Genomic DNA, 13,659 nt, shown 5'->3' with positions numbered 1-13,659 from the left:
ACCACGGCGCTCCTGAGCTCACATTATCCTTGATGTTGCATATCTTGCGCATGGACTACTCAGTTTGTATATTTCCTTATTTTTTTCATAGTTCCACACAACTTCATCCTGTTTTCTCGATTGATCTGTGTTCAGTTTTTCAAGGCCCGTCCACTGTGCCAACTTATAACTAAATCTGAGGGGGGTGCGATGGGGAGGTTCCCTTGTTAGAGCCATTTGATTTCACTCATGGCCGTAGAAGTTTACCACACGAAAGTTTCTTGTGGGGATACGAGAACGTTATATTAACTGTAAAGCTACAACTGGGTTTCACAATAATTCTCGTACATATGTTATAGAAGACATGTGTGTATGATATTTTCAGGAGTTATAGTCGTTTTCAGTTCTGATACTCCTACATTTTATTCCTTTATTGATTCTTAGTTACTGTATTATACTGTTATGTTTACTTGTCAGGAAGGTTTTGTTTATTCCTCTGGTTTTATACCTTTCGTATAAACATTTGAAACGTAGAAATTATGAACACCACGACCACTGCGCGAAGGCATGTTTGCCACAGTAACATTTCTTCGTATAAATCTGATTTGGTAAAGAAACGTCGTTAACATTGCTGAGGATTCCATGTGTTCGCAGTAATTTCGCGGCAAACCACAAATAACGGATCACTTTCCCGAAAATTGGCGCTTGAAATTGATTCGTATCAGGATACACCACAGGAATGACACCGCAAATACACTCCTGGAAATGGAAAAAAGAACACATTGACACCGGTGTGTCAGACCCACCATACTTGCTCCGGACACTGCGAGAGGGCTGTACAAGCAATGATCACACGCACGGCACAGCGGACACACCAGGAACCGCGGTGTTGGCCGTCGAATGGCGCTAGCTGCGCAGCATTTGTGCACCGCCGCCGTCAGTGTCAGCCAGTTTGCCGTGGCATACGGAGCTCCATCGCAGTCTTTAACACTGGTAGCATGCCGCGACGGGAACCGTATGTGCAGTTGACGGACTTTGAGCGAGGGCGTATAGTGGGCATGCGGGAGGCCGGGTGGACGTACCGCCGAATTGCTCAACACGTGGGGCGGGAGGTCTCCACAGTACATCGATGTTGTCGCCAGTGGTCGGCGGAAGGTGCACGTGCCCGTCGACCTGGGACCGGACCGCAGCGACGCACGGATGCACGCCAAGACCGTAGGATCCTACGCAGTGCCGTAGGGGACCGCACCGCCACTTCCCAGCAAATTAGGGACACTGTTGCTCCTGGGGTATCGGCGAGGACCATTCGCAACCGTCTCCATGAAGCTGGGCTACGGTCCCGCACACCGTTAGGCCGTCTTCCGCTCACGCCCCAACATCGTGCAGCCCGCCTCCAGTGGTGTCGCGACAGGCGTGAATGGAGGGACGAATGGAGACGTGTCGTCTTCAGCGATGAGAGTCGCTTCTGCCTTGGTGCCAATGATGGTCGTATGCGTGTTTGGCGCCGTGCAGGTGAGCGCCACAATCAGGACTGCATACGACCGAGGCACACAGGGCCAACACCCGGCATCATGGTGTGGGGAGCGATCTCCTACACTGGCCGTACACCACTGGTGATCGTCGAGGGGACACTGAATAGTGCACGGTACATCCAAACCGTCATCGAACCCATCGTTCTACCATTCCTAGACCGCCAAGGGAACTTGCTGTTCCAACAGGACAATGCACGTCCACATGTATCCCGTGCCACCCAACGTGCTCTAGAAGGTGTAAGTCAACTACCCTGGCCAGCAAGATCTCCGGATCTGTCCCCCATTGAGCATGTTTGGGACTGGATGAGGCGTCGTCTCACGCGGTCTGCACGTCCAGCACGAACGCTGGTCCAACTGAGGCGCCAGGTGGAAATGGCATGGCAAGCCGTTCCACAGGACTACATCCAGCATCTCTACGATCGTCTCCATGGGAGAATAGCAGCCTGCATTGCTGCGAAAGGTGGATATACGCTGTACTAGTGCCGACATTGTGCATGCTCTGTTGCCTGTGTCTATGTGCCTGTGGTTCTGTCAGTGTGATCATGTGATGTATCTGACCCCAGGAATGTGTCAATAAAGTTTCCCCTTCCTGGGACAATGAATTCACGGTGTTCTTATTTCAATTTCCAGGAGTGTAATTTCAAATAATTTTTCCATTCACTTCTTCTATACTTCAGTTCATGCACCATACATAGACCTAGTAGATGAATAAGGTCAAGGTTGTTTCAGTACACACTGGAAAACATTCGTGTAGTAATTTTCTACGGACATGCGTAGGTAACGAAAAACAAAAATAAAATAACGATCGGGTTTCGAACACGGGGTGCAAAAGTGTGAACCCGCACCGCTAGCCACTGTGCCACTTCGGTTTTGAACATTTACCCGCTCAAAGGCACATAAAGTACCTCGAAAACTTCGATTTTCGGTTTCTCAGAAACCGTCGAGTATTTTCGGATAAACCGATACGCGTGTTCGCTTATTTGACCCCTGCTCCACTGAGCGGAGCGTCTGAGAGATCTGGTCATGGTATTTGCCGTGACCGTAGCTGGCAGCGCATCGTTCCGAAGTGCAAAGTGTTGCCACCGGGGGCGAACGTATGACAGAGCCTGTATCGAGCGGCGTTGTCTAAGGGTGGTGAACTGCCCGATGGCCAAGCCTTTTTCCTCTGCTAACTTCACCCGAAATGACGGAGTGCTCTCAAGCAGGCTTAGTCACTTTGTCATAAAATACGTGAGGCACTGGAAGGACTTAATTCGATACAAGTGACGTTCTTTGATTTATGGTACAAACGGTATCTGTTTACCACGTACCACAGCAGTCTATGGGAAGTAAGGGCGAACAGTTTGAGACAGCATACCCGCGGTCCATCAAGTCGGGAAACTACCACAATTTCGCCTACAAAAACCACCTAAGCTACATCGCATGCACATCGCCCGAGATTTACAATGTTTTCTCGCTCTCTTCGCGCAAACTATTTGTCCAAGACAAAAAAAAGAATAGGAAATTTGCTGTATGGTTTAACGTAGTTTAATTTTGTTCTGGAATACGTTCTTGCTATCCACCGCTGTTTTCGAGTTACTGAAGGAAAACGTAGAGAAGTGTCCTACAACCGTACGCACCGCCCCCACACTCGCCCCTACCTGTCAGAATTCTTAATGTCTTGTTCACGACACACTCTCCTACCCCTGTACAAGAATTTGCGAGTACACCAGTTATTTCCCATATTCGACCTTTCTTGATCTTCATTAACTGATCTATTACGCCAGCAGCTTACATGTCCACTTTCAGATTGTAAAATTGACGTTTGTGTTGGTTTTAACTCACAGTTTTGTGAATAGTAACAGTTTATAAATAAAATTAAATCGTTTTCTTTTTCTAGCGTTTTACTACCAATTTGCTGTTCTTCTAAGGCTTAGTTCAGATCGCATTGTAAACGGAATAAGTTAAACATAACGTTTACAGAAATGCCTTCTTTCATTAGCCTTACGGGGAGGTTTACATTAGTGTTAACAAAATAGCCTACTAAGCTGTAGGGTAACACTTTTTCGCGTATATAGTTTCACCTGAATTTCGTTCACAAGAAGTGTGTTTCTTGTACCTCATGAAATGCAGATAATTTCTCGCAGCACACAAATGGAATATAATTTCAGTAAGATGTGTTAAATTCTGCAGATAAAGAGGAAGTTGTTAGTTAAAATGGATTTTATTTATTTCATAGAGACGACATGAGCTGTCGACGACAATGATATCTATGAGCGAGTGAGAAAAAACTAAGCAGCGCCAGCGAGTTTTTTCAAAACAAGCAGCGTAGATGTAACTAAAAAACAATTATTATTTGATATGGCAATGTGGATATTAATTTTCTATTCCTAAGAACGTTCTGGTGTGTTTTTTGCGTGGAGGAATGAAAGGTGCTGTTGCTGTATCGTATGCGACTGTAGACACGAAAAAGCTTTTGTGTTGAAGATATAAAAAGGAAAGACCACAGAGCATTGAAAAACTTAGGAGAGCATGTAAATAACCAATGTTTGAGAACGAGTGTATGCTGTTTGTAATGATAAAATAGAATTTAAGTAAACTTTACTCTCATTCCATTCATCGGATTTTAGAGGGTTTCTTTTCTTGTTAAACTTGAATTACATCCTTCAGTAAAAGACTATTTTGCTGGTAGCTCAAGTGAGCTGTAGTGAATCGGACCCCATTGCAATCACGTAGAACCGGTTAGAACTTCATCTTCAGAAATAAGTCACGACTCCTATTCACCGAGCAGGTGAACTGAAAAGCTATTGCACAATAGTGATCACATTATATGAATGTGTGGTGTTCTTTCGGGCATGTTCGAAAGAACGGACACCACACATTGGTATAATTGATTCGCCTCATCCGGCCGGGGTGGCCAAGCGGTTAAAGGCGCTACAGTCTCGAACCGCGCGACTGCTACGGTCGCAGGTTCGAATCCTGCCTCGGGCATGGATGTGTGTTATGTCCTCAGGTTAGTTAGGTTTAAGTAGTTCTAACTTCTAGGGGACTGATGACCTTAGAAGTTAAGTCCCATAGAGCCATTTGACTTTTTTTTTCCGCCTCGGGCACTGAATCCACCATCTTCAGTGCGGGTGCACAATTAATCCAACCTCCAGTGCGGGAATCTCAAAAGTAGCGAGCACGGAGGACATGGATAGAGGACTGTGTAGAGGTGGCGCTGGCTGCGAGTTTGGGTCGGACGAGAGGCATTCGCTTCAGAACTGTTCCAGAGATTCGACAGGCAGTAGACCGCTCCATTCGCACCATCAACAGAACAGGCTCTGCTAACGGTATACTACGCTTTCCACATCACAGGGAACGGGTCCTACACAACGCTGGTGACGACGTTGAAGGACAGTAACAGGTGCAAATACGTAACTCTTTCGTATCGGTTGTGAACAAATATTTGCCACTATTTAAGTTCCAAACCTCGTAAAGAATACACTACATCAAGAATACCACCGCGTCACGGAATAAATATCCACTTGTTTGTAGGTCACGGTTAAGTTACACATGTATCTGTGTCTGCGATGACAGCAGCTGTTTCTGGCAGGTTATTCGCGAACGTAGGCTTCGCTTTTATCGTTTCTTTCACAAAAAATTGTACGTCAATTGGTAGTGTTTTTAAGTGTTGCCACAGGCATCAGAAATCCCCCCGAGTTTAGTAGTTCTTAACGGGGGCTTTGGTTTGTATCGAAGGATGAAGGGAAGTCATATCAGCTGGTTGTACGGTGTCTCGGTTAGTTTAATGTTGTAAAGAGAAGTAGGGCGGAATGGAGAGGTTGTTGACATGTTGCGCAACGTCGAGGTCTCGTCACGAAGGAAAACTTACGTCTCTATGAGAAGTAAACAAGTTCAGCCAGCGATACTGTGGATCATAGTTTGTTTCGCGTAAATAACTGATACGTCCGGATTATAAATAATACTGTACCAAATGGTGGAGGCTATTGATAGGATATTTCATTCTACACGAAGCCACTGCCTTAAAGTTGCGACCGAGACAGCATAATCTGACAATGTGTGTGTGTGTGTGTGTGTGTGTGTGTGTGTGAGAGAGAGAGAGAGAGAGAGAGAGAGAAGCGAATGCCGCCTGGCAGGAATCCAGCGCGGAGCATGAGTTTATCGTTATACCGCGTCGAACATTCCAGCCGGGCTCGGCTCGGCGTAGCTGGCAGGGAACAAATTGCAGTAGTATCAGTGAATGAGTGGGGCCAATTTCCGACAGGGGCAGCGCATTGTCCGCCGCACAATGGAGGTCCCCAACCCCCTCTGCCCCAGATCTGACTTGGCAGGAGAGACGACATGTCCCCTGTGCTCCCGTATTCCGTAGACTCCTTACGTTGTTTTATCCTATGGCCTAGAAATGACACTTTTTCGGATACCGTTGTTCGACAATGGCATGCAGTTCGAGTCACTGGCTCCTAACGTGGAGATCACGGTTAGAGTCTGGTTGGTCAACTGTGCTTTTCCCCCACGGAATCGTTTGAATCGAGTCCAGTCAGTCACGTGAGGCCAGATGAGAAGCTGCCTAGTAGAGATGGGGGATCCGCTCTTGAACTAATTCATAGAGTTCAATCTTTCAAAGGAGTGAACTATCAGTGATTCAGAAAAAAAGAACGGTAGCTCCAAACGTTTCCCACGGCAGAGAGAGAGAGAGAGAGAGAGAGAGAGAGAGAGAGAGACGGAGCATATCAGCAGCGCCTCTGCTGGTCAGAGCACAGTGAACGCCACACAACACAGCCAGCGCCGGCCTCTGCCCTGCTTCTACCTTGGCTGCCTGCATTGTGCAGTGCCCCATTGGATTTTGTGTTTCACATATGCCCGGCCGTCTCTGTGCGTCGTCTGCCGTGTGCACTGTGCAGTGTCTGGCGCAGCTTAACTTCGCATCGCACTCTGTCGGCGATCGTTTCAGTCGCACGTCCTGCCCTCTGGGCAGTTGATGCGAGCAACAGGACAGAGAGCCACCTAGCGGATAACATAGGAACTACTTGCAAAAACCTGCTCGCAAGGGAGCGGACGATTTGGCTCCGAGCGGGTGAGTTCACCGCTTCCCCCACCCTCGGAGCTCGCCCGCTCAACGCTCACCCCACCGTCTCGACTCTAGCCAGAGCGTCGAGCAAAGCGACTCTGGTGTCACTCTGATCTCTGCGGTCTCAGCTCACGCAGTAATAAAGCTCGCGGCTCGACCTGCTCGACTCAGCGCCTCTGCATCGGAGTTCGTCCCCACTGGATATTGTTCTTCGTAGTAATACCGCTATGTATATTACATTATTATGTTATGTATACATCAATTGTTTTTATTTTGTTTTTATTTGTTTAAACTGATTAGATTAGGTTCCTGATGACTCCTCTTACTATAGGATTTTTATTATGGACACTCGAATTTACGCTTTAATTACGAGCGAACCGATAAACGTATCGCAAAATGTGATACACCAATATTTTCCTTGTTTTATTCTGCGTAAGGCTATATGCAGCACTTTCGTTTTACAGTCAAATTTATATTTTTTTTTCTTATTCTGGTACGGATTTTGCGATTTTAGGCGTCTTCGAAAGGAAAAATATATGGCTTGCGATGTATTTGTATGAGGTTAATGAAATTTTAATACATTATAGCCAAATATATTGTTAATGTAAATCTCAAGTTACAACATTTTCCGATCACCCAAAAAACCACGCTAGTGCAAAATAAATCAATAATCAAAAACTTTGTCATATCGTGGAAATTTCAATAAACAATACAAAATTCTTACTCATTATCTGTGTTACTTCAAAATAGGATCAAATAAGATCAAAATACAGGTATAGTACTGGAATAAACCATGTTTAAAGGGCAATGTGCCTTTCATTTATTTTCTTTTGTAAATGAGTGGTGAGACATGAAAAAGAGCTAATTCATTTCAGGGAGTGAACAGTTCTGATCCAATCTCTGAAAAGAACAGTTTTGCCCATCTCTACTGCCTAGTGCACACCCTAGCCAAGGTCTGAAACACGTGGAGATTACTGCAGCATAGCCTGTACTGCAGGGCAATACTTATATTTTGTAGTCGATTCAGTAAACGTAATTCCTACTTCGATTGACGACCTAACACTCCAGCTATTGTCACTTACGCCGCCCAGGACATCCGATGAACTTGCGGCTACCTCACACCTCTGTCTTCCATAGCTCTTGCAATCCCAGGCGGCGAAAACGAACGGACCTTGCCCCAGCTTGCGGGCGCAATTAAGAGGCCGCTGGGATTTTAAATTGATTTCCTATCCAGTATTCGACCGTGTATGGTGTCAGATGGCAAATGGCTCTGAGCACTATGGGACTCAACTGCTGTGGTTATCAGTCCCCTAGAACTTAGAACTACTTAAACCTAACTAACCTAAGGACATCACACACATCCATGCCCGAGGCAGGATTCGAACCTGCGACCGTAACAGTCCCACGGTTCCGGACTGCGCGCCTAGAACCGCGAGACCACCGCGGCCGGCTATGGTGTCAGAAACGTTCGTATTTGCAGTCTGGATACTGGGAAAAGTGGGAGGATTTTACTACGGTAATGAGCGAGAAATAAGTAGTAACATATGTACTGATATATTCTGAAATTACAACCAAGCAACACAAAATACACCCGAAGACAAGAAAAGACGCACCACGAAGGAATTACGCGCATGGTGTGGGAATTAATAGATGTGATGTACATCTACAGGCCAACGGGTAATTACAGTTTCAGAAAATTGGGTGATTGAACCAAGATAAAGGGTTTCACAAACTGAACAAGTGAATAAGAAGTTGGTCCACCTCTGGCCCTTATGCAACCAGATATTCGGCCTGTCGTTGATTGAGAGAGTTGTACAACGTCCTCCTGAGGGATATCGTTCCAAATTCTGTCCAGCTGGTGCTTTAGATCGTCAAAATCCCGAGCTGATTGGATGGCGCTGCCCATAATACTCCAAACATTTTGAATTGGAGAGGGATGCGCCGACATTGCTGGCCAAGATAGGGTTTGACATGCACGAAGACAAACCGTAGAAGCTGTCGCAGTTTTCGGGCAGCCATTATCCTGCTGAAGGGCAAAATAACTAGGCGTAGAATATCGTCACCGTACCGCTATGCTACAAGATCGCCGCGGGTGGCAACCAAAGGGAACATACTATGAAAAGAAATGGCATTCTAGACCATCGTTATCGAGCCGTATGGCGGGTGACAGTCTGGTTGTATCCCACCACTGTCCGGGGCGTTTCCAGACACGTCTTCGTTGGTCAACGCTCACTCGAAGCGGGACTCGTCGCTGAAGACCAATGTAGTCCAGTCACTGAGATTCCAGGCCGAATGTGCCCCACATCAGTACAAGCAGGCTTGCTGTTGCACAGAGGTCAATGGTAGTCGGTGCAAGCGGCGCCGTCACCGCATTCTCCTTTCTGTGATTCGCCTATTAATGGTACTTGTGGTCACTGAACCACCAGTCGCTCGTCAGATCGATGATAATGATGAACCCGGGTCTCTGAGTGCTTCTCTCACGATTGCTCGGTCCTCACTTTCTGTCGTGTCTTTCCAGGTTAGCCGCTTCCTTCTTGACGCTGTCTTCGGCCATGGTTCGTCCATTCCTGATTACATCGTCAAATAGTGACTTCGCTCCTACTGAAATGTCGAGTGATTCGGCGATTACTGTAACCGTCTTCTTTGAGCCCAACTACACGCCCCCTCTCAAATATTGACATTGCGTATGTTATTCACACGGCTGTTTGCGAGTTATTCCCCAATCTAGTACACGAATGAGATTCGCAAAGATTTTATACCATGGTATCGACGTATCTCCTGTTTACAATCCTAGGTGGTTGCGCGGTCAAACTACACTACAGCGTCACACATTGACCCATCGGTCGCCAAAGTTAACTACTTTCCATTTTCCATCTATACCCGAATGAATATCAATTTGAGACCATTTTGCATAACTCCTATGTGGTGCGTCGAGTCTTTTTTTTTTTTTTTTTTTTTTTTTAAATCCTGGGCAGGCTTCTATGATGTCACACAGTGATAAACGTCAGAGAGCGCATGTATTGAATCCATAGGTGGGTACTCAGAATTACAATCAAGCTGGAGGGAGAGAGTGTGCCCCAACTATAGACAGCAGATCACGGCGGTAAGACGGGAGATGTCCTACCCCGAGATAATTCCAGTCATCGAGCAAACGAACCGTCGAACGAACGCGAGCTCATTTCAGCGTTTTATTCAAGGTGAAGGACAGCTAAACTGCTACCAACTGGAAGGCGGCGAATGCTGTACCAAGACGCATCAATGGGTCTGATGAAGCTTGTGCCGCTGGTGTGTGCCGAAGCTCAGACTGCGTAAGCAGGTCTTGGCGATGGCCACACCTTTTATGGCTCAGCTGGTGCCACACGGCTGTAATCTTCTGACGTGGAACTGGGAGGACAGGAACCCTAGCCTGCCTGCTGAGATACGGGAGCCGACTATGTCTTTCTGCCGACAGGGGTTGCCTGTTGTGGCCCCGTTCCAACGGTCGGAAAGTCAGTTCTCTCCATATCCACGACGGAGGAGGACTCTTCAGAACCTGAGTAGCTTCTAATGGTAGCCACCATTTTTATGTAATAATTACCTCCTCAGAAATGTACGGAAGTTTAAATCTGATTCCAGATATGCCTCCTAAGGATGTTGGGAATCCTTATCACGAAGTTTCTTTCCTATCGGAAATTTCATTAATGACTTAGCGCAACTGAATTTTCAGGGAAGTCTAAATAAAGTTGATAGGAAAGTTGTGGACGCACCAGCTCGTTGTTCGTTACTAACGGGTGCTCGATCCGCCATATGACTGACTGCTTATTAGTTCCGACTCGACTCTTTTACACCTCCGCCCTCGCCCATGGCACTGAGGAGTTCCGTTGCGTTAAAAACAGGAGCGGTCCCAGCAGAGTAACCTGAGGTACGCCACACACTACCTTCGTTTTTGGCGATGCATCCCCATTAAGGACGACATACTGGGGGTTGTCTCGTACGAGGTCGGCAGTCCAGTCGTTTAGCTGTTCGTAAATTCCGTATGCACTTACTTTGCTAACTAGGTGACGGTGCGGAACTGTGTCGAACGAGTTATGCAAGTCAAGAAAGACATCAACGTTATGTCTATTATGGATCTTGTGACTGTACACAACAAACTAGGCTTCACATTATTAGTCCTTTTGGGAACAGAGTTGGTTGCTATACAGGTGTCGTTGGCTATCTGGAAAAGTCAGCTTACGTAAACACGCCAAGTTTTATATAATTCAGCAACAAAAGAATGTCAGTCAGATAGTTGCATACACTGGCGAAATAAATGAAGTTCCCGGAGTGGGAGGTGAAGAAGAAGAAATGAAAATTGGTCAAATACACAACTTTATAGCATGAGTTCACTTACCAGTACGATGTTGCACCCTGTCTGACCTGGATGCAATCTCTGATTCCGCTGGGGAGGATGTCATAAAGCTATCTCTTGAGGACATGGTTGTAACTGGTCCTTGATATCCAACATACTGCCACTGCGAAGTTCGAGCTGGACCTTTAGATGTTCTAATGGGGACAGATATGATAATCTTGCTGGCCGCGGGAGTATATGAAGGTCACGAAAACAGTTCGTAGATGCACGAACCATGTGTCAACGAGCACTTTCCTGTCGAAAAATGGCACCTCAGTCTTATCACGAGAGAGAGAGAGAGAGAGAGAGAGAGAGAGAGAGAGAGAGAGAGAGAGAGAGAGAGAGCACAGGCGAAAGCAAGGTACCTGTGACCTAGTAATGTGCCGTCGTAGATGCTTCAACCCATACCAGCCGTAACATGAAGTTAGGCCCGATGCCTCCCCACTCAATGACGCCAGCAGTAATATCACTGTAGTGGTGGTGGTGGTACAGAACCGCGATTCATCGTCGAACACAATGCGACGCCATTCAACAGCAGTCCATGGTTCCCGGCCATGGCACCACTCAAAATCACAGCCGTTTCTGTTCTGGTATCAACGGCAGCCTACGCACTGGACTGCTGCTAGTCTGACCAGCAGTGCAGGATGACACAGAACGTCACAGGGAGCCCATTACTTGGAGGCAGGGATAGATGTGACGGGGTGCCATTGTTTGATGAATAATCCGGGCATCCTCCATTGCGATTTCAGACGTGGTCCGCTGGAACCTTGGCGACGAGAGTGGCAGTCCTGAGCTTCCTGTGCAGGCCAACGTTGGGGCACTGTCGCATTCGAATGACCTACCAACTGCAATACTACGTGAGTTAATCAGTGGGCCAAATGAAGACCCACAATGAGCCGTCTTTCAAACCGTCAGATGCCAATAGTGCTGTCGCAAAAGAGTACGCGGCATCGCCTAGTTCTCCACAATAGTCACTCATCATCCGACTCCGTTCGCGCCCCTTTTGTAGCCTAATACAAACGACACTAAAGTAGTCTGATGGCCGTTCTAACTGTCACAGAGAGTTGGAACTCGAATCATTTACGTACCTGCAGATGTGTGTGTGTCTAAGAAGCTACACTGACATACGACCACATCTCCCGGGTGCTTCACGATTTTGTCATGCAGTGTAGCTCCGCACATCGATGTTGCGACCGTTCTTACACAGGGCAGAAAAATTTGTACCGAGACACTCCTCGAGGTTGTAGAGGGTGCCTTGAAGAATCAAAGATAGGATTGAAGCTATTGCACATCGTATGTGTTCGTTATTGACGGAAGAGTATTCCACGATACTCGAAATAACGTTTCGTTACTTTATGAAACGTTTTCTTATTCGCCTGTCTTGTTTTCAGCACTTTCGTGCCTACTAGGTGGTTTTCGTGTTCCTCCAACGTCTTACCGTCAGCTGCACGGAGTACCGAATATATTTTGTCACACACACACACACACACACACACACACACACACACACACACACACACACACACACACACACATTTACTTCCCTGCATACCACTCGTATCCGACTCGGGCGGAGTCGGCAGTATTCGTAATCGTCCAGTTTCTTCGTTTTCGAGCGCTACGGTTTTCGCCGTATGGCCGTTCGGCTTTTCGATAGCCGACCCCCCCCCCCCCCCCCCACGTTGAAGGAGGCTCACAACATGGCCAGCCGTGCGGCAGTCCTGCCGAGGCTGTGGCGTGTAAATTCAGTTCCTAATTGTTCTGATATGACAAAGAGTTAAGCTCTTGTGATTTTCAACTGTTGCTGTTAACGGCAGTACAGCCATAGTGTCTGTTCATCAGTATGCAACATTGAAGCGGCGCTTTCAAGAGCGGCAATTTTAGGCACGATTTTTACAGCTGTGCAGAAGATACGAACCTATGTCCAGAAACATCACCAGACTATCGAGGAGACCATACAGCAACTGGGTTTTTATACTTTTTGTGTTATCATGTATCTGTTCCATTCCACGAGCGTCTCGAAGTTGGCAACGAAACTGCAAGTTTCCCTGAGACGCCGGTAGTGGACCCAATGCTGTATGCCCGCTGAGCCACACATCTAGCGCCAGACAGCGCACTCGCGCTCGGAGTCATTTCGCCACGTGACGCCACACACAGTCCGCCTAGTCATGGCTCCAGCACCATAGTTCTTCGCTTAGTTCTGAGAGCCTCATCCAAGTTGACATTGACATGACTGAACTCTACTTCTTGCTGCATTTTTTGTGCTGAGACTTCGTACTCTTCGAGTAATGCAAGTTAAGTAAGCCTTCTGCTTGCTGTGTTAACTTGTTCGCTAATCCCTGTACGACTAGCTTACAACGACAGTTGCTGCACCAGTCTGTAGCCAACCTCTCCTACCATTGTATACGAAGTCGTACACATCACTTTTAATCTTTGTGGTACTTGAAACTCAAATATAAATCCCCCACAGTAATTCGATACAACTCTCATAAATTCTCGAGAAAATTGACTCTGAATTTTTGCGAGCTTCTTTAATAACCTAATCTAAGGTTGATATTTAAGACAAGCAGTTCTCCGAGCATTTATGTGAAGTGTAAAGTACATAATTTTCGGAAAAACTCGGTAGCACTTAAGGCTGGTAATCGCTGAATTGCTGGTTCGAGTTTCCTTTAGGTCATTATTTTTTCGCTTTTTTTCCCTTTCGGAACGAAAACCTACATCATTTAAATACA

Source organism: Schistocerca nitens, chromosome 9, assembly GCF_023898315.1.
Source record: "Schistocerca nitens isolate TAMUIC-IGC-003100 chromosome 9, iqSchNite1.1, whole genome shotgun sequence".
NCBI classification, from domain to species: domain Eukaryota; kingdom Metazoa; phylum Arthropoda; class Insecta; order Orthoptera; family Acrididae; genus Schistocerca; species Schistocerca nitens.
The sequence above is the reverse complement of the archived record's forward strand: the minus strand, read 5'-3'. Positions refer to the sequence as shown.